This window comes from Erinaceus europaeus, chromosome 2, assembly GCF_950295315.1.
Source record: "Erinaceus europaeus chromosome 2, mEriEur2.1, whole genome shotgun sequence".
Lineage (NCBI taxonomy): Eukaryota > Metazoa > Chordata > Mammalia > Eulipotyphla > Erinaceidae > Erinaceus > Erinaceus europaeus.
The window spans coordinates 188392362-188417850 of NC_080163.1; the positions used below are offsets into that span (position 1 = coordinate 188392362).

A 25489-nucleotide genomic window follows, 5' to 3' on the forward strand; every position below is an offset into this window, starting at 1 on the left:
CCCCATGTGTCTGCCATGGGCCAGTCCCCTTCTATCTCCTGCACTGCTCAACCCCCTTCCAGGAAAAAATCCATCTGAGCATGTGTGCTGGGCTGCTGGGCTGTGAGCAACCCACTGGAGTCCCCAGATTCCATGCACAGGGACCAGGGTTGGAATCCCGCTCCCCACCTGCAGAGGGAGGAGAGTTGAGGCAGGTTTAGGTAGCTCTCTCCTTTCCACGTCTCCTTCTCACCCCTTCTTCTCAATATTTAAGTGCATTTTGAACTCAGAGAGAAAGAACAAATGGGAAGGTGTTGGGGAGCGTGTGGGGAAGCCACGGGCAAGCCTGGGGTCCTAGTGCTGGCACCGAGCCTCAGCAGTCTGCCCAGTGGTATCCAGACTAGAAAAGGGGGCAGGTAGACACCAGAATGGTGATGCAAAGACACTCTCTTGTGCTCCATGCCTACTCTTAACCTGCGGTGCTGCCACTGGACTCCCATCTTCTCTTTTTGATTGTTGATTCCGTTTCTGTATTAGGGTTTGTCTTGTTTAAGCTGTCAACTTCCTCTTGGGTTCAGCTTGGCAGGCGGTATGATTGTCGAAAGTATCCTTTTCATGCAGATAGCGGATTTATTTGAATAGAGGGGTTCACAGTGGCCGTGTGCGATCTGTGTATCTCCCCATCTTCCACTGTGGGTTCATCTCTCTCCTTCCTGACTGCTTTCTCAAACTACCTCTCTCTCTTCCTCTCTTATTTTAATTTCTTGGAGAAGTCCAGTCAATTGTTTATTTTATTTATCCTTTTTAAGAAAAGACTCTTGGTTTCATTAATCTTTTGATTCAGCTTACTGGTTTCTTTTTCATTAATTTCTGCTCTGATTTTGATGATTTCCTTCTCCTATTGGTTTCTGGACCTCTGCTGCTTCTTTTCTAGTTGGCTCTCTGGCAGTCAACAACGACATCAATGACAACAATAATAATAACTACAACAATAAAAAAGGGCAACAGAAGGGAAAATAAATAATAAAAAATAAAAAAACCAAAGAGACTCTCTTGCCGGAGACTCCAAAGTCCCAGGTTCAATCCCCCCCACACATCACCCACCATAAGCCAGAGCCAAGTATTGCTCTGGTAAAAAAAAAAAAGGGTTTTCAACTTGGGATTCTCCAGAGAGGCCACCAGGTTCCAAATGCTACCATGATGTCAACCGGACTTCCCTGAAACAGATGACCCCACCATGTGTCCTGGATCCCTGCCTCCCCAGAGCCCCACCTCTCTAGCAAAATAAGAGAGACAGGCTGAGAGTATGGATTGACCTGTCAACACCCATGTTCAGCGGGGAAGCGATTACAGAAGCCAGACCTTCCACCTTCTGCGTCCCACAATGACCCTGGGTCCATACTCCCAGAGGGATAAAGAATAGGAAAGCTATCAGGGGAAGGGATGGGATACAGAGTTCTGGTGGTGGGAATTGTGTGGTGTTGTACCCTTCTTATCCTATGTTTTTTGCCAGTGTTTCCTTTTTATAAATAAAAATTAATAATAAAAAAAACCTTCTACACTTTCTATCCATGTAATGAGGGAAAGGGTTCCAGAGAAACAACCAAGCCCAGGATGGACAGGGATTTAACCTGGGATCACACATTCAAGTCCTGATTTCCACCAATGAGCTATCTCCCCAGCTTCTATATATTATTATTATTATATTAGCAGAGCACTACAGAGCTCTGGCTGATGGTAGTTCAAGGGATTGAACCTGGGACCTCAGAACCTCAGGCAGGAGAGTCTATTTGCATCACCATTATGCTTTCCCCCTTGCCCTTCATAGTATATTTAAGTGCAGTGAGACGAATCTCTTTGAATATATAAAGCTTACACTGGAAATTCAGGAATTCGTCTATTCAGATGCATTCTACAGTGTGTCCACAAGGTGGCAGCAAGACACAATAATCTAGCTTGTTTCTATATACTTTGTATACAGAGGAGCTTTGTACACAGTGAATTTCTTAAAAAAATTTTTTAGAATTAAATTTCATACATATATACACACGTATAATTACCTGAAGAGTATATGGAGAGTTACAGCTTTTTATTTTCAGATGCATTCTTCATCATGTCCACAGGGCGGCAGCAAAAACACTGCCATCCTGGTTGTTTCTAAGCATTCTGTGAAATGTGGCTTTTTGCACAGTGGATTTAAACACGTGAGTGCCACAGTTACCCTCAAACTATTGTTTTGCCTTTTCCCTATGATATATGGAGTATCTGGTGTTTATAATATATTAATTTATATTCAATGAACATCTTTCTTTAAGCACCTGGTAGATTCCACTGCTGTTTTGTTTTTAATTTAGAGGCGAGAGCCAGTGAGATAATGTGGACAGGAGATACCAATGCAGACGGAGAGATGGAGAGAGTAGTGGTCCAGGACGTGGCACAGTGGTCAAGCTTTAGACTCACAAGCATGAGGTTCCAAGTTCAATCCCCGCAGCGCATGTGCCGGAGTGATGTCTGGTTCTTTCTCTTTCCTGTTGTTCTCATAAATAAATAAAATCTTTTTTAAAAGAAAAGGAAAAAGAAAGAGAGAGCGTGAGCTGCAACACTGACCCACTGTCCCTGAAAGTTGCCCATGCAGGTGGAGACCTGGGGCTTGAACCTGGGTCCAAGCACATGGCGCCTGGTGGACCACCCGGTCCCTCCCCCACCTTCACCATCAGAGCGCCCCTGTCTGTGCAGCCCCACTTTGACTTGGCTGGACTTATGGCCATGCCAATGCAGAAGGTCTCCTAAGTCACTTTCCTGGAGACGGACTTGTGGATTGGAAGGGCTGCAGACGTGGAGGATCTGGGAGGCGGGTCAACACCCTCCCTCTGCTCGGTGATGCAGGGCTCAGCCAATGGGCAGACCCGAGCTCAGCCTGTGGTGGGCGGGGCAGACCCTGGTGGGCGGGGCCCGACATGCATCACGTGAGGTCGCCCTAGCACGTGTGGGCGTGGCCCGCAACCCCGCGCCTGCGCAGATGCAGGACCCGGAGGCTATGGCGGGGCTGCAGCCGGGTCCCTTTTCCCATCCTCGACCTTCAGGGTGGATACAGGGCTGTGCCGTCTGCGCTGGGGGAACAGCCTTGACCGGCGAGGGGTCACTGGCCCCGTGGCAGCCCCCCACACCCGGAGGCATGGTGAGTCCTGCGGGTGCCGGCCGGGTGGGGTCACTGCCCGGGTCAAAGGTCAGGCATGGAGGGAGGGTCCCAGGGCGGCGCTGCCCGGGGTCCTGTGTCCCCAAGTCAGAGGAGGACGGTGTCGGCGGGAGAGCCGGGCGGTGGCTGTTTCCCGCCCCGCTTCGCCTCCAGCTCCTGCACCTGCTCTGAGCGCCGAGCAGGACGAGGGGACACGGACCCTCCGGCCCCACCCAGCCATGGATCCCGGGACTCCTGGACGGCTGTGATTTTCTTACATTTTACTGGCGAGAGAGCGAGAAATCGGGAGGGAGGATAGGGGAGGAGACAGAGCCTCCTGCAGCCCTGCGCCTCCACTCGGAAGCTTCCCCCCTGCAGGTGGGGACTGAGGGGCTTGAACCCGGGGTGTCACACACCAGCACCCCCCATGCTGTCATGTTTCATGTTTTCATCATTAAATGTCAGTATGCGGAGTGTTTTATTTTTGTCCTTGTCATGTTTGTGGGTCCACGTGTCCCGCGGTCAGAGGAGGGAGGACCCAGGACACGGCCGCTCCTGTGTTCCCGCTCGCACCCGGGTCCTCCTGTCGTTTCACGGCTCCCTGGTTTCACGGGGGAAGGAAGGGAAGATGGAGAAGAGGAGCGGGAGCCGCACTCGCACACGCCCTGCACGGCGCGGGGCTGCAGGGGTGGCGGCCACTCCGGCGCCCCCCGAGTCCCTCCGGCGGCCGCTGCGCTGTGCGGGGACGGGGAGCCCGGGGCGGGTCGGTGGAGGTTTGGGGCCCCGGTCTGCTTGCTCGAGCTGAGACGCCCTTGGGCTGAGCAGAGTGACGGCACTGGGCTGGTCATGTTTTTAGAGCCACAGTTTGGGGGCTCCGAGCCTGTAGTGGGAATGGCCGCCGAGCCAGACCGCGGCCGTGCAGCACAGGGCGCCCTCAGCTCCGCCTCCCCGGGCACAGAGGTCCTGCGCTCTCTCTCGCTGAGCTCTCTGCCTGGCCGGAGAGAACCTGCGGCGGGGAGACAGGGCCGCAGGCAGAGCAGGGGACTTGCATAGGGGAGGCCCAGAGTCTGGTCCCTGCCACTGCCGAGGCTGGAGCGATACTGATTCATTCTCTAATAATCATTTTTTAAAAAAGCAATCCTTTCTGATGTCCTTTTCCTTTTGTCCACAGGCCCCATCGGCTCTGGCTTGTGGCGGCAGCCCGCGGGTCTGCGGCGTGAGTGCGCGGCCTGCTGTCCGTCCAGTCGGCAGAGGGGGCGCTGGCCGGGCGCAGAGGGCCGGGCAGATGGTGGAGGGGCAGGGGCAGGGCACCGACCTCCGGCGTCAGCAGACGGTGCCACGTCCCCACAGCCCCGTGCTGGCCACAGGCCGCTGACCGGATGACGCCGTCCACCCGTCCCCTCGAGGCCCTCAGCAGCCCCCAGCCTGGAGACCCTTCAGGGGTTGGGGGTCCCCTCCTGTTTCCACTCGGTCCATTGTCACCCTGCTCTGCTCCTTCTCCCGGCCGGGGCTGCCGTAGCAGATTCTTCTGCAGGAAGTTGAGAGAGTGTGCGGGTGTTGGGGTGCCCCCTGGGCTCCCCGAGCCTTGGGTTCAATCCTTGTTTGTCACAGCTTGAAGGAGAGTTGTCAGAGGCAGCGTGTGTGTGTGTGTGTGTGTGTGTGTGTGTGTGTGTGTGTGTGTGTACAGCCCTAGAGACGGGCTGTTTCTCATGTCCCAGGCCCGGGGTTCAGTCCCCCCTAGTGCCCTGCACAACCCAGCGTGAGAAGCATTTTCATCTTTTCAAGCCTCAGCCCCCCCACCCCTCAGCCTGGAGGAAACCAGGAGGCGGGTGAAGAGCCCCGCAGAGGTGCTCCTGGATTCATCAAAGGCTGGTGCTCTGAGCATTTTCACACGTGTTTGAGCTTTAGAGAGATGAGACCTGGTGGAGAGCTAAGTATGTTAAAATCCGCTTAAGGTGGTGGGCGGGGGGTTTAGGAACACTGCTAGCGCTCTCGCCTCTCACGGCCCAGGTCCCGGGATCGGATCCCCCGGGCGCCGAGAGTTTTGCCCCCTGCCTCCCGCAGGGGGAGGTAGGAGGTAGGCAGGGTAGGAGGTAGGAAGGAGGTAGGAGGTAGGCAGGGTAGGAGGTAGGAAGGAGGTAGGAGGTAGGCAGGGTAGGAAGGAGGTAGGAGATAGGAGGTAGGCAGGGTAGGAAGGAGGTAGGAGGTAGGCAGGGAAGGAGGTAGGTAGGTAGGGTAGGAGGTAGGCAGGGTAGGAAGGAGGTAGGAGGTAGGCAGGGAAGGAGGTAGGTAGGTAGGGTAGGAGGTAGGCAGGGTAGGAAGGAGGTAGGAGGTAGGCAGGGAAGGAGGTAGGTAGGTAGGGTAGGAGGTAGGCAGGGTAGGAAGGAGGTAGGAGATAGGAGGTAGGCAGGGTAGGAAGGAGGTAGGTAGGGAAGGAGGTAGAGCCTCCCCGATAGGCCCCCCCCAGGATCCCCTAGACACTTAGGACCCCCCCAGGATCCCCCTAGACACTTAAGGACCTCCAGATGCTTTTCACACTTGGTCAAGCTTTGCTGCCTGAAGGAGACTTGTAGGCAAAAATCCGCGTAGGGTGGGTGGGAGGGACAATAGAAACATGCTCAGCGCTCCCGCCTCTCACGTCCCAGGTCCCGGGATCGGATCCCCCCAGGAGACAAGTGTTTTTCCTGCTTCTTGGGTCCTGCAGGACACTTGTGGGCAAAAGTCTGAGGAGGGTGGGGGGAGGCCCCATAGGAACATTGAGAGAGCTTTTGCCTCTCATGTCCCAGGTCTGAGGATCGGGTCCCACACCCCAGATACTTTTTCACACTTGCTTGAGCCTTAGGCCCCAGCAGCCGGGAGGAGACCCAAACAGCCTCGGAGGGCGGTGGCTGGCTCAGTAGCCCTGTGGGGGCGACTTACCTTGAGTCCCAGGTCTCCAGTTCAAGCTGCTGTAGGAATGACACTGACAACATGAAGCAGTTTACTTTTGTCAACGTGTTTTATTTTCATTAACTCTTAATAAAGACTGAGGGAGGGAGATCCCTAGAAAGCTGTTGCTTAAACCACAGGAGAAACTTACAAACCATTAAACCTCTCCAGGTCTTTTCAGGCAGAAACTGCAAGTGTCTGCAGGGCATCCTCTGTCCTCTGCAGCTTGACTCCAGCCTCGTCTGCCATCCAGACTGCCAAGAGTGGCAGGAGGGGACAGGGGCTGAGTGACACACCAGGAAGCAGAGAGAATATAAAAGTGGGGGAGATCCCAGCCCTGCTGTTACCTGAGTTCTCAGACAAAAAGTCTGCCGTGAACACAGCCAGTCATTAATGATTTTAATTTTCAGCCCCAGAGGGGGAAGGACAGGCTGGAACAGGGCAGGAAATGGGTCCCAGAATAAAACCCAACCTGTGTCCCTGGCCCCGCGGGATCGGCACCGGCTCTCTGACTACCCGGCACGGCAGCTGGTGCCGGGGTTTTGAGTGCAGCCGAGAGATGCATCTTAGAGCTTTTCTGAGGAGGAAGATTTAAAGATTTAGGATAGTCAAGTGTCCCAGGGACCCATAGGGTTCATCTGAGGTTTCTGGCTGCGGGGGGAAGAGTTTGAGGGCTGCTGAGACCAAGGTTGCCCCATGGAAAGCCCAGGCCATTGCAAGACTGCTGACAGGGCCCCACCCCCACTCACCCCCAACGAACAGGGCAGCTTCACCATCTCTGCTTTGCTACAGAAGATTTCAAAGATGCAGGATACAGCACGTACTGTGTTGTCCTTTGTGAAGACGCCGCTCCTCTTCCTCCACTGTCTCCTGTCTGTCCCGTCCCGGCGTCTCTTAGGTGTTTTCTCCTCCTTCCCCTCTGGTTAGCAGGCTTCTCCCCCAGGTGAAATCTATCCAGCTCACTCGTTTGAAGGTCTTTGCGAACCTTAATCACTTTCCCCGTGAGGCCCAGCTGAGAGCTGCACAATGTCCGTGCAAACCGTGCGCTCGGATGCCTCACGGCCACGGGGCTCAGGAGGGGGCACAGCGGCTACAGTGCCGGGCCCTCTAGCAGGAGACCCAGGTTCCACACCAGGCACCACATGGTCCAGAGTGATGCACATGCTCTCTCTCGCTCCCTCTCATTATATATATAAAGGAAATAGCTACATCTGGTCATGTAAGGCTCACATACCTATCTGCCTACTCACCTCCGTCCTACCTGTCCGATTCAGAGAAGGAAAGTGAGATCTGGACCTGTGCAAGTCCCAGCACCTGGCGAGACCCTCCCTCTCCCCTTCCGCCTGGAGCAGGGCCCGGCCCGCACTGTCCGGCTGCACCGGACTGAGCTACACAGTTCTGAGCTGTCCTCTAGAATTCCTGGCTGCCACGTTCAGGTCAGAAAGAAACAGAGACACCCAGGACCCTAGTCAGGGAACCCTGGAATTTTCAGAGACATGAGAGGCCTGACCTCTAACAGATCCCTGTCTCCACTGTCACGGATCATCTCCATCACAAACAGCAGAATGGCCCCTCTAGGACCCGGGCCTCTATGTGGATCGAGAATGGTCGGGGCTGCCTCATTCTTGGAAGGGAGGTTGGACCAAAATCCTCCACCACTCGAGGAAGATGGTCCTGAAATCAGCGCGGCCTGGAATGTTCCTGTCCATGACCACAGAATGCGAGGTCAGACCCACAGGGATGCAGAGGTTACAGAGGCTCCTGCGACAAATCTGAGCCCAAGATCAAGTCAATGGGGGTTACAGTTAACAATAGATCCTTTAGGGAGCAGGGTGGGGGCACCTGGTTAAGCCTCACATCACAGTGAGCAAAGCCCCAGGTTCAAGGTCCTGGTCCCCATTTACAGGGGAAAGCTTCACAAGTGGTGAAGCAGGACTGCGGGTGTCTCTCCATCTCTCTCTCTCTACCTCCCCTTCTGATTTCTGGCTGTCTCTATCAAATAAATAAATATAATAAAAAAATATATCCTTTCCCTATATTTGGGAGCTATTCTCTTTCCTGATCCAGCTTTCTAGTCCTATTTCCAACTATGACACCATCTCCCCAGACAATACCTTTGGTCCACCTGCATGTTAGCTGTTGGGCTCAGGCAGAAATTAGTAAAGTCACGTTGGGGAACATCTAATACAATACATGAGGTGTCTCGATATTCTAGACTCATGTATGTTTTAGATGAGCACAAACTGATTTAATCCACCACGATGTATGGCTTGACAACTCCTTAGTTTCCCAGAGGTCAGTGCGCATTGTGAAAGGCCAAAGCCTCCCCCTTATGTAGCTCCTTCATTTGCTTTTCTGGAGACAGCAGAGAGCCTAGGGAAGGCAGCACAGTGGTTCTCCAAGACTCCTGCCTGAGGCTCTGAGGTCCCAGGTTCACTCCCCAGCATCACCATCATCCAGAGCCGAGCCAAGCAGGGCTCTGTTCTCTCTCTTACTCTCATTCTCCCCTTATTTCACTCATTAAAGTAAACAGACAAAATAGTTTAAAAACAGTAATAAAAACTAAGGCGACCACATAGATAAGTGACTTGTATATCTTAGTGTAAGTGACTTTTCACACTACAGTACAATCTGTGTGGTGGTCCCGGGGGTGGCATGGGAAATCAAGCAATACTCCCAAACATACCAAGAGAGAGAGAAAGAGGGGGAGAGAGAGACAGAGACAGAGCATGAGTCTAACTGGGTCTCAGGCTGTGATCCGGGTCACCCCGGGGCCGTGTCTGTGCTGCCGGTGGACCCAGCCGGACGCATGTCCCCAGGATTCCGGCCCCGGCCCTGCAGCCCCCACGCCCCAGCGATGAGGTCCCGCCTGCGCCTCCCCGCAGCCTGCAGCCCGGGGGCTCGGCCGAGCAGCTGCTGGAGGACAGTCCGCAGGGTCGGGACCCCCAGTCGCCCCCCGGAGTCGGGGCTGCGGGACCCCCAGTCGCACGGCCTCCGGCCCGGGGAGCAGCAGCAGCGGCTCGGGCACCGGGTGCGGAGCCCAGGTCGGGACTCACCGGAGAGGAGACAGCGGCCGTGCAGGGACCCGGGTCGGGACTGACCGGAGAGGAGACAGCGGCCGTGCAGGGACCCGGGTCGGGACTGACCGGAGAGGAGACAGCGGCCGTGCAGGGACCCGGGTCGGGACTGACCGGAGAGGAGACAGCGGCCGTGCAGGGACCCGGGTCGAGGGCGGCGCGGGCGGCACAACACGACCGCAAACCCGGTGCCGCCTGAGCGCAGCTGCGGACCAGCTTTTCGTTCTGCCGCGGGGGGAACCACAGTGGCCGGAGCCGCTACCGGAAGTGGGCGGGGCCGGCGTGGTGACGCGAGGCGGCCGGTGTCTCTCCATCTCTTTCCCTCCCGATCCCCTTCCGCTCATAGTTTGTATTCTATCCAATTATAAGGGGGAGAGGGGCGGCCACTAGAAGCACTGGATATGTCACACAGGAGCCAAGCCCCACCAATAACACTGATGGCCAATCAATCTTTAAAGAGTGGAACACTTCCATTGTTGAAAGCTAAGATGCTGGACCTTTTTAAAATAAACATTGTAGCCCTGATTTTACATGAATGTAAGATAATTGGGTTCTAATCACAACCCACTCATACCAGAGAGGTTCCCCTGCTCTTAATCGCCAAGGATCACCACCTCTCCCAAAGTCTTAGAGGCAGAGTGACTTTTTTTCAAGCTCATGTGTTTCAGTTGGCTCCCTTCCAAATCTGAGTGCTGCCATCCAGTAGTTGTCTTTCTCTCCCTTACTCCATGAAGCACTGTCACCTAGTCCCAGCCACATGGTCCCGAAGGAGACGTGCCAACTTTTATAAATACCTGAGACGTCCTCCCTAGAGTGCATGTTCCTGAATTCTTTATGCAGTCTTCTTTCCATGGACATTGAGTAAACTTCCATACTTTGGCTACTGAGAAAATGCAGTTATGAACATGGGGGTACATATGTCCCTTTGAATCAGTGTCTTTGATTTTTGTTTTTGTTTATCACCACCAGGTTTACTAGTGGGGCTTGGTGCCTGCATGACAAATCCACCAATCCTGGAGACCATTCTTTTCCTATTCCCCCCCTTTTTTGATAGAACATAGAAAAGGTGAGAGGGAAAGAGGAGACAGAATAAAGATGCATCATATGAACAGTAACGGGAGGGGGCAGGTGGTGGTGCACCTGGTTGAGCACACATGTTACAATGCCCAAGGACTCAGTAAAGTAGCAAGACACAAAATTAACACCCATAGATTGTTGAGGAATTATACAGATGCTGTCTTTGCCCTCAGGTTTTGCCACTTCCTGCAATATTCTCACAGTGCCCTTCTATATAAATATGCGGCACAGCCCGACAATAGATCTGTAGCATATTTATATAGAAATGACAGATTAGAGAAAAGGAAACTGAAGAATTTAATCCCATTTGCAATCAAACCTAAAAAATCAGCAAAATATCTCATAATGAACATCACAAAAGAAGGAAAGACCTTTATAAGGAAAAATACAAAACATTGATAAAGTAAATAGAAGAGGACACACAGAAATGGAAGAACATTCCTTATTCCTGGAATGGAAGAACACACATTAAATAAAAGCCATTTTACCAAAAGCCATCTACAACTTCAATTTCAATTTCCCTATCAAGATCCCAATGGCATTTTTCATGGAAGTTGAACAACTTGGAAAAAGAAAGCCTCTTCAACAAATGGTGCTGGAAGAATTGGACAGACACATGTAGAAAAGTAAAACTACATCATCACCTATATCATGCACCAAAATCAGGTCAAAATGGATGAAAGATCTAGACAATAGACCAGACACTCTAAAATGTATAGAAACTATTGGCAAAACACTGCAGGATCTTAACACCAGAGAAACACTTGGAGACTTGAGTCCTGGGCATGTGAGATGAAAACAAGAGAAAATAAATGGGACAAGATCAAATTTAGAAGCTTTATACATAAAAAACAACTACCCAAAGTTAACTATGCAAATTAGAAACTGGGGAAAAAATCTTTAAACACCGCACAGCAGACAAATGTAAAACATCTAGAAAGAACTGGTATCGCTTAATAACAAGACAAAAAATAACCCAGTCAAAAGTGCGAGAAAGAACTGAACAAGCAGCTCTCCCAGTACAATACATATGACCCACATACATGTGAAGAAATGGTCCGCATCACGTATTATGAGATAAAGATCAACAAAACCTACACTGAGTGGGGTGGGTAGCGGTGCACCTGGCTGAGCGCACATGTTATAATGTGCAAGGACCTGGGATGGAGCCCCCAGCACCACCTGCAGGGGGAGAACTTCTTGCAAGTGTCACTTTGTCTCTTTCCCTATCACCCCTTTCCTTCTTGATTTATGGCTGTCTCTAGCCAAGAAATATATATAGATAATAAAAAATTAAAAAATAATAAACTACACTGAGATTCCACCTCATATGAAGAGTCAGAGGAAAGAGAAATAAAGTTTCAATTCCATTGACAAACCCCACAAGATAAAATACCTTGGGGTGAATCTCTCGAAGGAGGTGAAGGACCTTTACAAAGAAAACTCGAAGACACTGCTAAAAGAAAGAGAGACTGACACACAGAAAGGGAAGAAAATGCCCTGTTCCTGGGCCAGAAGCACAAGCATTATGAAAATGGTCATTCTGGGAATCAGGTGGTAGCGCAGCAGGTTGAGCGCACTTGGCACAAAGCATAAGCACCTGCGTAAGGATCCTGGTTTGAGCCCCCGGCTCCCCACCTACAGGGGAGTCGCTTCACAAGCGGTGAAGAGGGTCTGTAGGTGTCTATCTCTCTCTCCCCCTCTCTGGCTTCCCCTCCTCTCTCCATTTCTCTCTGTCCTGTCCAACAATGATGACATCAATAACAACTACAACAATAAAAAGGGCAACAAAATTTTTTAAATCTTAAAAAAATAAAAAGAAAATGGTTATTCTACGGTAGAGATAAAGGCAACGATCAGATGGTTTCACTCATATGTGGGGTCTAGAGAACGAATACACAGGAAATTGGAAAACAAAACAGAAATGAGCAAATGCTTCTCAGAGCTTGTGAGAAACAGAGAAATAATGGGGAGGGAAGTGGGGAGCTAGGGACACAGAACGTTAGTACTTTAGTGATAGGAGCGATGTGAAACTCCACCCTGTAATCTTTATGGAATGCTTTCTGAACACCAAACATTTTATTTTTAAATATTTTAGTTTGTTTTATCAACACCAGAGAAAGATGGGATGCTTGGGATCAATCTTCGAACCTCAAGACTACGGCCACTGTAGTCGCTGCCACTTTTCCTTGTCTCAGCTGGCTTCCTTTGATTCTCCTTTTCTTATTGCAGAGTACATCCCAGGCCAAACATTTTACATATACTATCTAATTTAATTCCTGTGCCAGCTCTACGAAGTAGGTGCTATTGCCTCCAAAACAGAGAGGAGGAAAATAAACAGTGGTGTAGGGATTGAAGTCTCCTGCCCAATAGCAGCTAGGAAACCCAACTTTTCACCAAAGTGTGGGCTGTTACCCTGGACTCTTACCATCTTGAAACCCATTAACAGAACCAGAGGCATCACACTGCCAGATCTCAAACTGTATTATAGGGCCATTGTCATCAAAACTGCTTGGTACTGGAACATGAACAGACACACTGACCAGTGGAATAGAATTGAGAGCCCAGAAATGAGGCCCCACACCTATGGATGTCTAATCTTTGACAAAGGGGCCCAGACTATTACATGGGGAAAGCAGAGTCTCTTCAACAAATGGTGTTGGAAACAATGGGTTGAAACATGCAGAAGAATGAAACTGAATCACTGTATTTCACCAAATACAAAAGTAAATTCCAAGTGGATCAAGGACTTGGATGTTAGACCAGAAACTATCAGATACTTAGAGGAAAATATTGGCAGAACTTTTTTCCGCATCAATTTTAAAGACATTTTCAATGAAACGAATCCAATTACAAGGAAGACTAAGGCAAGTATAAACCTATGGGACTACATCAAATTAAAAAGCTTCTTCACAGCAAAAGAAACCACTACCCAAACCAAGAGACCCCTCACAGAATGGGAGAAGATCTTTACATGCCATACATCAGATAAGAGTTTAATAACCAACATATATAAAGAGCTTGCCAGACTCAACAACAAGACAACAAATAACCCCATCCAAAAATGGGGGGAGGACTTGGACAGAATATTCACCACAGAAGAGATCCAAAAGGCCGAGAAACACATGAAAAAATGCTCCAAGTCTCTGATTGTCAGAGAAATGCAAATCAAGACAACAATGAGATATCACTTCACTCCTGTGAGAATGTTATACATCAGAAAAGGTAACAGCAGCAAATGCTGGAGAGGGTGTGGGGTCAAAGGAACCCTCCTGCACTGCTGGTGGGAATGTCAATTGGTCCAACCTCTGTGGAGAACAGTCTGGAGAACTCTCAGAAGGCTAGAAATGGACCTACCCTATGACCCTGCAATTCCTCTCCTGGGGAAATATCCTAAGGAACCCAACACATCCATCCAAAAAGATCTGTGTACACATATGTTCTTGGCAGCACAATTTGTAATAGCCAAAACCTGGAAGCAACCCAGGTGTCCAACAACAGATGAGTGGCTGAGCAAGTTGTGGTATATATACACAATGGAATACTACTCAGCTGTAAAAAATGGTGACTTCACCGTTTTCAGCCGATCTTGGATGGACCTTGAAAAAATCATGTTGAGTAAAATAAGTCAGAAACAGAAGGATGAATACGGGATGATCTCACTCTCAGGCCGAAGTTGAAAAACAAGATTAGAAAAGAAAACACAAGTCGAACCTGAAATGGAATTGGCATATTACACCAAAGTAAAAGACTCGGGGGTGGGTGGGTAGGTGGGGAGAATACAGGTCCATGAAAAATGATGAATGAAATAGTGGGGGTTGTATTGTTAAATGGGAATCTGGGGAATGTTATGCATGTACAAACTACTGTATTTACTGTTGAATGTAAAACATTAATTCCCCAATAAAGAAATAAATTATTAAAAAAACAACAAGATACTGGGTATTGTACAGCAAACCCTAACAAAAGGACTTTCAAAGTTAACCCAATTACCAAATAATGTGATGATAACATTAACTATCGATTGTCTTTTTGAACCCTAAGACAGCAGGAACCTCACATAAAAAAAAAAAGAAACCCATTATTAATCCCAAACAATAAGTGAAAAGTGGAAGAAGGGGACGTTAAGGAGAGACACCTGCAGAACTGATTCTCTACTCATGAAGCTTTTCTCCAGCAGATGGGGAGCTGAGGCTCGAACCCAGGGCCCTGCACAGGATTTCAGGTGCCTCACTGCCCAGCTCTCTCTTATTTTTAACTTACTGGATAGAGAAAAAACAAGAAGGAAAGGGTTCAGGGAGACAGAGGGAGACAGAGAGGGAGAGGGAGAAAGAGAGAGGGATAGAGAGAGACTTGCAGTACTACTTCAGGGCTTGTGAGACTTTCCCCATGTAGGTAAGGACTAAGGGTTTGAACCCAGCTTGTAGCACAGAGTTATTATCTGCACTCAACCACTGCCTGACACCCTCCATGGAAAAATGTGAACTTGATTACAATCACTACTTCTGAACCCATATTTGCAATGAGACAAAATCACTACAATATATTACTGAACCACTGATTCAATGATTTTGGAAAGGCCTGCTTCTCTTATCTCCTGGTCATAAAGAGTAGCTATTAGACCTCAGTGCAATGGAAGCAGGAGTAGCCTCAATCAAAAAACAGAGGAGAGAGAGAGAGAGAGAGAGAGAGAGATCAACACATTTCTTGCTCAAATAAATGTCAGAGGAACTCAGACATCGCCATCCAAGGCCCTAGGCACTGACCCACCTCTTGGGACACCAGAGACCTTTGTATCAACAAGGACAGCTCAGAGCTTTCCTGGGTCAACAGATGGAAGGGAATGCGCCCCCTTGAAGGATTCCTGCAGGGGTGGCTGCCACCCTGACCTCAGGTACTGTGCACAGCTTGGGAACTTTGATGCAGTTTCTGGTTACTGGTCCAATGACAAACACCAGCCTTGTTCTTCATTCTACCAGTTCAATCCCCAGGGCCACCTGTGAGGGGCCCTGCATATGTGCCCCCCCAAAACCCCATTTTCTACTCTTCCTTTCTTCCTTTCCTTTATCTCTTCTAGTTGTACTTTTTAATTTTTATCTATAGCCTTCTTATTATCTTTTCTAATTTGCTACATATTTTTCTAATTACTTTATTGGGGGGAGAATGGCTTAGAGTTGACAGTAAAATATAGTAAATTTCTGTACATTTCTAAGTTTTCCACAGGACAATTCAACCCCTCTAGGTCCTCCTCTGCCATCATGTTCCAGGACGTGAACCCTGAGCCACACACAGGAATCTTTTATTTTAGTGCAACAAAGGATTGTTTGTACTTTACCCCCCTCAATGTTTCTTCCTTCTTTCACTCTTTCTTATTGGCTTTTAGATTATTTTTTAACCAGGGCACTGATCAGCTCTGGCTTACGGTGGTGTGGGGCACTGAACCTGGGACTTCCGTCTCAGGCATGAGAGTGACTTTGCATCACAATTATGACATTTACACCCACCATGGTGGCTAGTTTGGATGCCACTAGGGTGACTGGTGAGGCTCTGTGCTAGCACTCGGGACTGAGGGTAGCAGGAAGCATTTCCTCCCACACACCAACCACTTTTCATTTGAACTTTCCTTTAGATTTTAAACTACACTGAGAAATTAAATTGAAGGGGTGAGGTATTGAGATGGAGAGAAAGAGAGACCCCTGCAGACCTGCCTTGCCTCTCCTTCCCCTGAAGGTGGGGAAGAACGTGGCTCCAAACCTGTTCCTTGTGCACAGAAGTCTGGGAACTCCAGCAGGTCCATCAGAGCCCAGCATCCCAGCACAGGTGCTCAGATCGCTTTTTTCCTGGAATGGGGATGGAGCTGTGAACCCTGTCTCCTGCCTCTCTCTACCTCCTGGGAAGGAAGCTCCCAAGAACAGATCCACTGCACAGACAGCAAACACCCTGCCCAAAGCAACAACTAGTCCAGACCAACAAGTGAACCAGTGGGAGCAAGGCCCACCCAGCAGGAGCCCTGCTGGTTTATGTCGCCGCCTTGTGGACACAGAATAGAATGCACCATAAGGAAACTAGAACCAAACAAAAGGCTCCCGTATTTCTCCTAATATTCTCCTCTTTTTCTTCTCCTGACAGACCCAGGGAGAAAAACACACAGGAAAACACTACAGCACTGTCAGCTGAAGCTAAAGGTGGTGGTGACATGGACTGAATCTGGGTTCTTGAAGCCACTGGCATGAAAGTCTTTGGCAGAACTTCTAAAATAGCTCCTCAGCCCTAGATCTTCTTATTTTAAATGTCTATAATTTATTGTACATTTATCTAGAGAGAGGGGGAGAGTGAGAAATGATGCTAGGCACTAAGCTGTATCACAGCCCAGGTCTTCTTTTCATAATTAATTTAATTTAATTTACTTTGTTAAAGAGAGAGGTTTAAAGAGAGAAAGATGAGAACTACTAGGCGGTCACTTCCACCGTAATTCTCCTTTGTATTTCTTATTGTATCACATTTTCTGTCACTGTTCTGTTTTGTAGGAGGGTTAGAGGCACAGAGAGGAAGACAGACAGGGTGGGATGGGCCGGGCCTGATATCATGATGCTGATGCAGAGATGCTCCTACCTGAAGCTCTGGACGTTCTCGCAGCACCTGGACTCAGGGGTGAGCACGGCTGTGGGAAAAGAAACAGAAAGAATCAGAGCGAGGACAGAGCACTGCTCAGCTCAGACTTATGCCGGAGAGCCGGGGATCAACCTGAAGTCTTGGGAATCAGCCACAACAGCTTTAGGCAAAACCATTAAGCTGTCTCCCCAGCCCCCAAGGACTTCTTTCCACATCAGCCCACAGCTTGCAGATTCAGGCCATGAGTGGGGCAGCCTGCCAGGGGCTCAGTGATGGACAGAGATGCTTACACCTGAGAGCCCCAGTTTGGTTCCCTGCCCTTTCCAGGCCTCGCTGCTGAGACCCACCTCTCTTGACGGCCAAATACACACAAACCTGTTTTCTCCCTGTAGAAGAAGTGGCATCCTGGGGGCCAGTGGTAGCACAGTGGGTTAAGTGCACATGGCACAAAGTACAAGGACTGGCGTAAGGATCCCGGTTCGAGCCCCCGGCTCCCCACCTGCGGGGGGGGGGGTTGCTTCACAGGCAGTGAAACAGGTCTGCAGGTGTCTATCTTTCTCTCCTCCTCTCTGTCTTCCCCTCCTCTCTCCATTTCTCTCTTTCCTATCCAACAACAACAGGAGCAATGACAACAATAATGGTAACAACAACAACAAATAACAAGGGCAACAAAAGGGAAAAAAAAATACCTCCAGTAGCAGTGGGTTTGTAGTGCAGGCACAGAGCCCCAGCAATAACACTGGAGGCAAAAAAGAAAGAAAGCAAGCAAGAAAGAAAGAGGCTTCCTGTGCTGCATGGCAAAAGCAAAGTCTCCACATCCCTGGCCACAGAGGAGACTCACCCCACCCACCCTCCACCCCTGGCAGTGGCCAAACTCTACTCCTGGCTATGGAGTCTCTATTGTCCGAGCAGTGAGCAGTCAGCAAGCAAATGAACTTTCCATCTCTCTCTCTGATTTGTTTTTTTATTTCTTTATTGGGGAATTAATGTTTTACATTCAACAGTAAATACAACAGTTTGTACATGCAACATTTCCCAGTTTCCCATTTAACAATACAACCCCCACTAGGTCCTCTATCATCCTTCATGGACCTGTATTCTCCCCACCCACCCACCCACCCCAGAGTCTTTTACTTTGGTGCGATACGCCAATTCCATTTCAGGTTCTACTTGTGTTTTCTTTTCTGATCTTGTTTTTCAACTTCGGCCTGAGAGTGATTTGTTTTCAAAATGGCATCAATTTAAGATGTAACAATTTTCAGACCATAATTATTACCTATCACACCAACAGGGAGAGATACAGAACACAGAGTGACAGAGATATAGACAGATATACAGAGCATTTCCTGCTCAGATAAATGTCAGAGGAACTCAAAACATCACCTTCCATGGCCCCGTGCACTGAGCCACATCCCGAGACACCACAGACCTTGGTTTCAATGAGGGGGCAATCAGAGCCTTCCTGCATCAATAGTTGGAAGGGAGTGAACCCCCTGGAAGGATTCCTGCTGCTGTGACCTCTATCTGACCCCAGAAGCTGTGCACAGCTTGGGAACTTCGACGCAGTTTCTGATGGCTGCCCTTGTGACAAGCACCAGCCTTGTCCTTCATTCTAGCAGCTCAGTCCCAGCACCACCTGTGAGGGTGCTGCATATGTGCTCTCCCCTCCCCACCGACTGCATAGTCTGTAACTTGCTTTCTTCACTTCTTTCTTGCATCCATTCTGGTTTGTAATATTTTATTTATTATTATCCATAGCTCTCTTATTGTCCTTGTTTGTCAAATATTTTTCTAATTTCTCTAATGGAGGATTAATGGTTTTGAGTTTAGGGTAAAATACAGACGTTTGTACATTTTTTAGTTTTCCACCTAACAATTCCACCCCATCTAGGTCCTTCTCTGCCATCGTCTTGCAGGACCTGAACCTACCAACCCCGTCCCAGAGTTTTTTATTTTGGTACAATACACCATTGTTTCTACTCTATTCCTATTTCTGTCCTCTCCTCCTTTCCTTCCCTTTCTTCCTATTCAATTTCTTTTTCCACTGGCGCACTGATCAGCACTGGCTCATGGTGGTGTGGGGGCATTGAACCTGGGGCTTCAGAGCCTCAAGCATGAAAGTGACTTTGTATCATCATTCTGGTATCTATCCTGCCCCCTTTTCTAGTCTGGATACAACTAGGTTGACTGCTGAGGCTCTGTGCCAGCACAAGGAAGCCACGGATGCCAGAGATATTGAACCCACCCACAATGTCCTCCTGTTTGTTATGGCTCTTTGATTTGAAAATACACTGAGAAATTGAGAAGTTGTGGGATAGAGAGATGGAGAGAAAGAGAGACCCCCACAGACCTGCTGCACCTCTCCTCCCCTGCAGGTGGGGAACGGGGCTCCAACCCTGATCCATGTGCACGGAATCTGCGAACTCCAGCAGGTCCCAGCACAAGTGGTCAAATCACGTTTTTCCAGGAAGGGGCTTGGAGCCTTGCAGGAAACAGAAGGGGACTGACCCATGGCACAGACACAGGGGGAGCAAAGGCAGAGCTCCAGGACCCTTCTGTCTCTGGCTGGAAACCTGGCGCCTCAGCCACACAAGACCGGTGCTCTGCACAGCAAGCCCTGTAACCTGCCTCTCTCTAGCTTCCGGGAAGGAAGCTTCCAAGAACAGATCAACTGAACAGACTGGAAATGCCCTGCCCAGAGCAACAACTAATTCAAACTAAGGGGCAAACCAGTTGGAGCACAGCCTGCCCAGCAGGGCTCCCTGCTAGGCTATGTCGCCGCCTTGTGGACACGGAGCAGAATGCATCTTATGGGAGACTAGAACCAACCAAAGGGCTCCCGTATTTCTCCTAATATTCTCCTCTATTTCTTCTCCTGACACAGAGCCAGAAAGAAAAACACACAGAGAAACACCAGAACGCTGTCAGCTCAAGCTAAAGGTGGTGGTGCCAGGGACTGAAACTAGGTTCTTTAAGCCACAGGCATGAAAGACTCATATATATATAATCATTGGTTAGAGACAGATAAATTGAGAAGACACAGGGAGACAGAGAGGGTTAGAGTCAGAGAGACACCTGACACCCTGCTCACTCACTACCCATGACGCTTTCCCTCTGCAGGTGGGGACCAGGGGCTTGAACCTGGATCCTTGCACACTTTATTGTGAGCGCTTAACCAGGTTTGCCACCACCTGCCCCCCCCAGGCATGAAAGTCTTTGTCAGATGTCCTAAAATAGGTCCTCAGCCCAAGGTCTTATTTAAATATTTGTAATTTATTGTATATTTATCTATGGAGAGAGACAGAGAGAGAGACACACACAGAGAGCAGTCTCACAGCCCAAATCTTTTATCTAAAGTGCATTTATTTTACTTTACTTTGTTAATCTTTTGAGTAATGACAGGTAGATTTAACGAGAGAAAGATGATAACTACTAGGCAGTCACTTCCAACCAAGCTCTCCATTTTATTCTTATTTTATCACACTTTCTTTCATTGTTATGTTTTGGAGGTGAGTTAGAGATACAGACAGTGAGATGGGCAGTGTTAGATATCATAATGCTAGGGAGTCGGGCGGTAGCGCAGCAGGTTAAGCGCAGGTGGCGCAAAGCTCAAGGACCAGTCTATGGATCCCGGTTTGAGCCCCTGGCTCCCCACCTGCAGGGGAGTCGCTTCACAAGTGGTGAAGCAGGTCTGCAGGTGTCTGTCTTTCTCTCCCTGTCTCTGTCATCCCGTACTTTCTCCATTTCTCTCTGTTCTATCCAACAACGACGACATCAATAACTACAACAATGAAAAACAACAAGGGCAACAAAAGGGAAAATAAATAAATAAATATAATTTTTTAAAAAAGATATCCTAATGCTGATGCAAAGAGATTCCCATACCTGAAGCTTGAGGTTCCCACAACACCTGGAAAGGGCTGAGCAAGGCTCTGATAAAAAAAAATAATCATTACTATAATAATAACAATAAGCAGTGAAAGCAGAGAACTGCTCAGCTCAGACTTAGGCTGGAGAGCTGGGGTTTCAACCTGGAGCCTTGAGACATCAGGTATGAAAGCTTTTGACAAAACCACTAAACTATCACCTCAGCCTCCAAGGACTTCTTTCCGCATCAGCCCACAGGTTGCAGATTGAGGCCAAGAATGGGGCAGCCTTCCTGATGGCTCAATGAAGGACAGTGATTTTTTTTATTATTGGGGAATTAATGTTTTACATTCAACAGTAAGTACAATAGTTTGTACATGCATAACATTCCCCAAATTCCCATATAACAATAAAACCCCCACTAGATCCTCTGAATCCTTGGACAGTGATTCTTCTAAGTGAGAGCTCCAGTTCGATTCCCTTCGAGTCTGAGACCTCACTGCTGTGATTCCCCACTCCTGCTCTTGACAAATTTGGCTAAATACACACACACCTGTTTTCTCCCTGTAGAAATTGTGGCTTGGTGTACAACGTGGCAATAGCAAACTCTCCACATCCCTGGCCAAAAGGAAGACTCACCCTACCCACCCCTCACCCCTGGCAGTGGGCAAAACTCTATCCTGCACTACGGAGTCTCCATTTTCCTAGCAATGAGCAGTCACCAAGGAAACGTGATTTCTCTCTCTCTCTCTCTCTCTGACTTGTTTTCAAAATGGCATCAATTTACGATGCAACAATTTTCAGATCTCAATTCTTATTATCACACCGACAGGGAGAGACAGAGAGAAATAGAGACACAGAGACATACAGAGCATTTCTTGCTCAGATAAAGGTCAGAAGAACTCAAAATATCACCATCCAAATATCCCTGTTCACTGAACCACTTCCTCAGACCCCACAGAACTTTGTATCAATGATGGGGTCACCTCAGAGCCTTCCTGCCTCAACAGATGCCAGGGAGTGAATCCCCTTGAAGGATTCATGCTGTGGTGACCTCTTCCCTGACCCCAGACACTGTGCACAGCTTGGAAACTTTGATGCAGTTTCTGGTTGCTGGTCCAGTCACAAACACCGGCCTTGTCCTTCACTCTACCAGTTCAACCCCAACCTGTGAGGGCTCCTGCATATGTGCTCTCTCCCCTCCCCACCCTACTGCATAGTCTGTTCCTTTCTTTCTTCATTTATTTCTTTCATCCATTCTTGTTTGTAATCTTTTATTATTATCCATAGCTCCCTTATTGTCCTTTTTTGGTCAAATATTTTCTAATTTCTCTAATGGGTGATTAATGGCTTAGAGTCTACAGAAAAATACAGAAGTCTATATATTTCTTAGTTTTCCATGTAACAATTCAACCCCATGTAGGTCCTCCTCTGCCATCGTGTTCCAGGTTCTGAACCCTCCACCCGACCCCAGAGTCTTGTTTTGATAAAATACACCATTGTTTGTACTTTACTCCCCATTACTATTCTCTCCTTTCCTTTATCTCTTTCTATTTGATTTCTTTTCCCACCGGAGCACTGGTCAGCTCTGGCTCATGCTGGTGTGGGGCACTGAACCTGGGCCTTCAGGCCTCAGGCAGGAGAGTCGTTGTGTCAGCGTTCTGGTGCCGACCCCGCCCCCTTTGCTAGTTTGGAAACCACTAGGCTGCTCTGTGCCTGCACTAGGAAGCCAGGGATGCCAATGGCAACTGCCCCCTCCAATCCCCTCCTGATTTTTTTTTTTTTTGCTCTTTGGTTTGAAAATACACTGAGAAGTTGAGAGGAAGGTGTGAGATAGAGAGATGGAGAAAAAGAGAGACCCATGCAGACCTGCCTCGCCTCTCATCACCGGGCAGGTGGGGAACCAACATGGCTCCAACCCTGGTCCTTCCTGCATGGAAGTCTGGGAACTCCAGGGGGTCTGTCACAGCCCAGCCGCTAAGCCGCCCAGCCCAGGTGCTCAAATCACTTTTTTTCCTGGAAGGGGGATGGAGCAGTGCAGGAAACAGAAGGGGACTGGCCCATGGCACAGACACAGGGGGAGCAAAGGCAGAGCTCCAGGACCCTTCTGTATCCTGAAGACCTGGCACCTCAGCCACATAAGACTGATGCTCTGCACAGTGAAGCCCATCTCCTGACTCTAGTTTCTGAGAAGGTAGCTTCCAAGAACAGATCCTGTAAACAGACTGCAAACACCCTGCCCAAGCAACATCTAACCCAGATCAAGGGGCAAACAGATGGGAGAGAGCAAGGCCTGACCAGCAGGGGCCCTGCTGGGTTATGTCGCTGCCTTGTGGACACACAGCAGAATGCATCTTATGGGAACCTAGAGCCAACTTAAGGGCTCCCATACTTCTCCTGATACTCACCACATTTTCTCTTCCTGACACAGATCCAGGGGAAAAAACCACACAGAGAAACACAACAACACTGTCAGCTCAAGTTAAAAGTCTGCTGGGGACAGAAAGTGGGTTCTTGAAGCCATAGGCATGAAAGTCTTTGGCAGAACTCCTAAAATAGCTCCTCAGCCCAAGCTCTTCTGAATTTAAATATCTGCAATTTATTGCACATTTTTGAGAGTGATAGAGATATTATGCTAGCTACTAGGTTGTCTCACAGCCCAGGTCTTCCTTTTATAATAATTTTACTTTACTTTACTTTACTTGGTGAATATTTTGAGTAATGAGATACAGGTTTAAAGAGAGAAAGATGATAACTACCAGGCAGTCACTTCCACCCAAACTCTCCTTTTATTTCTTATTTGATCACATTCACTTTCATTGTTCTCTTTGGAAGGAGAGTTACAGATCCAGAGAGGAAGATACAGACAGAGGGAGATGGGCCGGGCTAGATATCCTAATGCTGATGCAAAGAGACTCTCCTACCTGAAGCTCTGAGCATCTCACAACACCTGGACTCAGGGGTGAGCAAGCTCGGGTAAACAGTAACACGAATGATGACAACCAGAAGTGAGAGCAGGGCACTGCTCAGCTCACACTTATGCCGGAGAGCTGGGAATTCAACCTGTAGCCCTGGGACTTCAGGCATGAAAGCTTTTGACAAAACCACTAAGCTGTCTTCCCAGCCACAAGGACTTCTTTCCATATCAGCCCAGACTGTAGATCCAGGCCATGAATGGGGCAGCCTGCCTGATGGCTCAATGACAGACAGTGATGCTTACACCTGAGAGCCCCAGTTTGTTTCCCTGCCCTTCCCAGGCCTCACTGCTATGACCCCTCTCTCTCTTGATGGACTTGGGTAAACACAAACACACATCTGTTTTCTCCCTGTAGAAAGAGTGGCTTCCTGTGCCGCATGGCCACAGCAAACTCTCCACGTCCCTGTGCAAAGAGCAGACTCACCCCACCCACCCCTCCATCCTGGCAGTGGGCAAAACTCTGCTCCTGCACTGTGGAGTTTCTATTTTCCTAGCAATGAGCAGGCCCCAGGGAAACGTGATAACCCCTCTCCCATCTCTGATTTGTTTACAAAATAGTATCAATTTAAGCTGCAAGCATTTTCAGGCCTTAATTATTACCTTTCTCAGCAACAGGGAGAGATGTAGAGAAATAGAACAGAGAGACATAGAGAGATAAACAGAGCATTTCTTGCTCAGAGAAAGGGCAGAGGAACTCAGACACCGCCATCCAAGGCCCTGTGCACTCACCCACCTCCTAGGACACTACAGACCTTTGTTTCATTGATGGGGGACAGCTCAGGGCCTTCCTGGGTCAAGAGCTGGAAGGGAATGAATCCCCTTGAAGGATTCCTGCCGCTGTGACCTCTACCCTGACCCCAGGCACTGTGCACAGCTCAGAAACATTGATGCAGTTTCTGGTTGCTGGTCCAATGACAGACACCAGCCTTGTCCTTCATTCTGTCTTCACCACCTATGAGAGGTCCTGCATATGTGCCCTCCAAGCCCCTATTTTCTATTCCGTCTTTCTTTCTTTAGTTCTTCCTTTCCTTCATCTCCTCTTGTTGTGCGTTTTTATTGGCATCTATAGCCCTCTTATTATCTTTTTTTAATTTGTCAAACATTTTTCCTATTTTCTTACTGGGGGATAATGGCTTAGAGTTGATAGTGAAATACAGTAGCTTGTAAATTTCTCAGTTTTCCACAGAGCAAGTCAAGCCCTCTAGGTCCTCCTCCGCCATCCAGCTCAAGAACCTGAGCTCTGAACCCCACCCAGGAGTCTTTTACTTCGGTGCAATAAAGCATTGCTTATATTTTATTCCCCCTTTCTGTTTCTTCCTTCTTTCATTCTTTCTTCTTATTGGCTTTTTGATTTTTTTTTAACCAGAGCACTGATCAGCTCTGGCTTATGGTGGTGTGGGGCATTAAACCTGGGACTTCTGTCTCAGGCATGAGAGTGACTTTGCATCACAATTATGACATCTACACCCACCACGGTGGCTAGTTTGGATGCCACTAGGGTGACTGATGAGGCTGTGTGCCAGCAATAGGTACTGAGGGTGGCAGGAAGCATTACCTCCCACCCCCCCCCCAACCAATTCCCATTAGTTCTTTCTTTTAGATTTTAAACTACACTGAGAAATTAAAAGAAAGGGGTGAGGTAGAGAGATGGAGAGGAGAGACCCCTGCAGCCCTGCCTCACCTCTCCTACCCCTGCAGGTGGGGAAGGAAAGCGGCTCCAACCCTGATCCTTGTGGAGGAAAGTCTGGGAACTCCAGCAGGTCCCTCACCACCCTGTAGCCCAGCACAGGTGCTAAA

General features: G+C 48.9%; 1 protein-coding gene and 1 long non-coding RNA gene across 2 annotated transcripts in view; one reads left to right on the top strand and one right to left on the bottom strand.

Annotated features, from left to right (window-relative positions):
• Nucleotides 1-11222, top strand: part of FBL (fibrillarin) — a 109708-nt gene extending 98486 nt beyond the window's left edge. The window contains exon 10 of the transcript XR_009548354.1: nucleotides 11213-11222. The gene's annotated coding sequence lies outside the window, so the exon portion shown is untranslated. The remainder of the gene's footprint in view (nucleotides 1-11212) is intronic.
• A 5625-nt stretch (nucleotides 11223-16847) lies between these two features.
• Nucleotides 16848-19527, bottom strand: LOC132536816 (uncharacterized). The gene is made up of 2 exons (XR_009548355.1): nucleotides 19199-19527; nucleotides 16848-16897 (listed from the first exon to the last, which is right to left on the bottom strand). It is a non-coding gene; the product is annotated as an uncharacterized LOC132536816 (long non-coding RNA).
• Between the last annotated feature and the right edge of the window lie 5962 nt (nucleotides 19528-25489).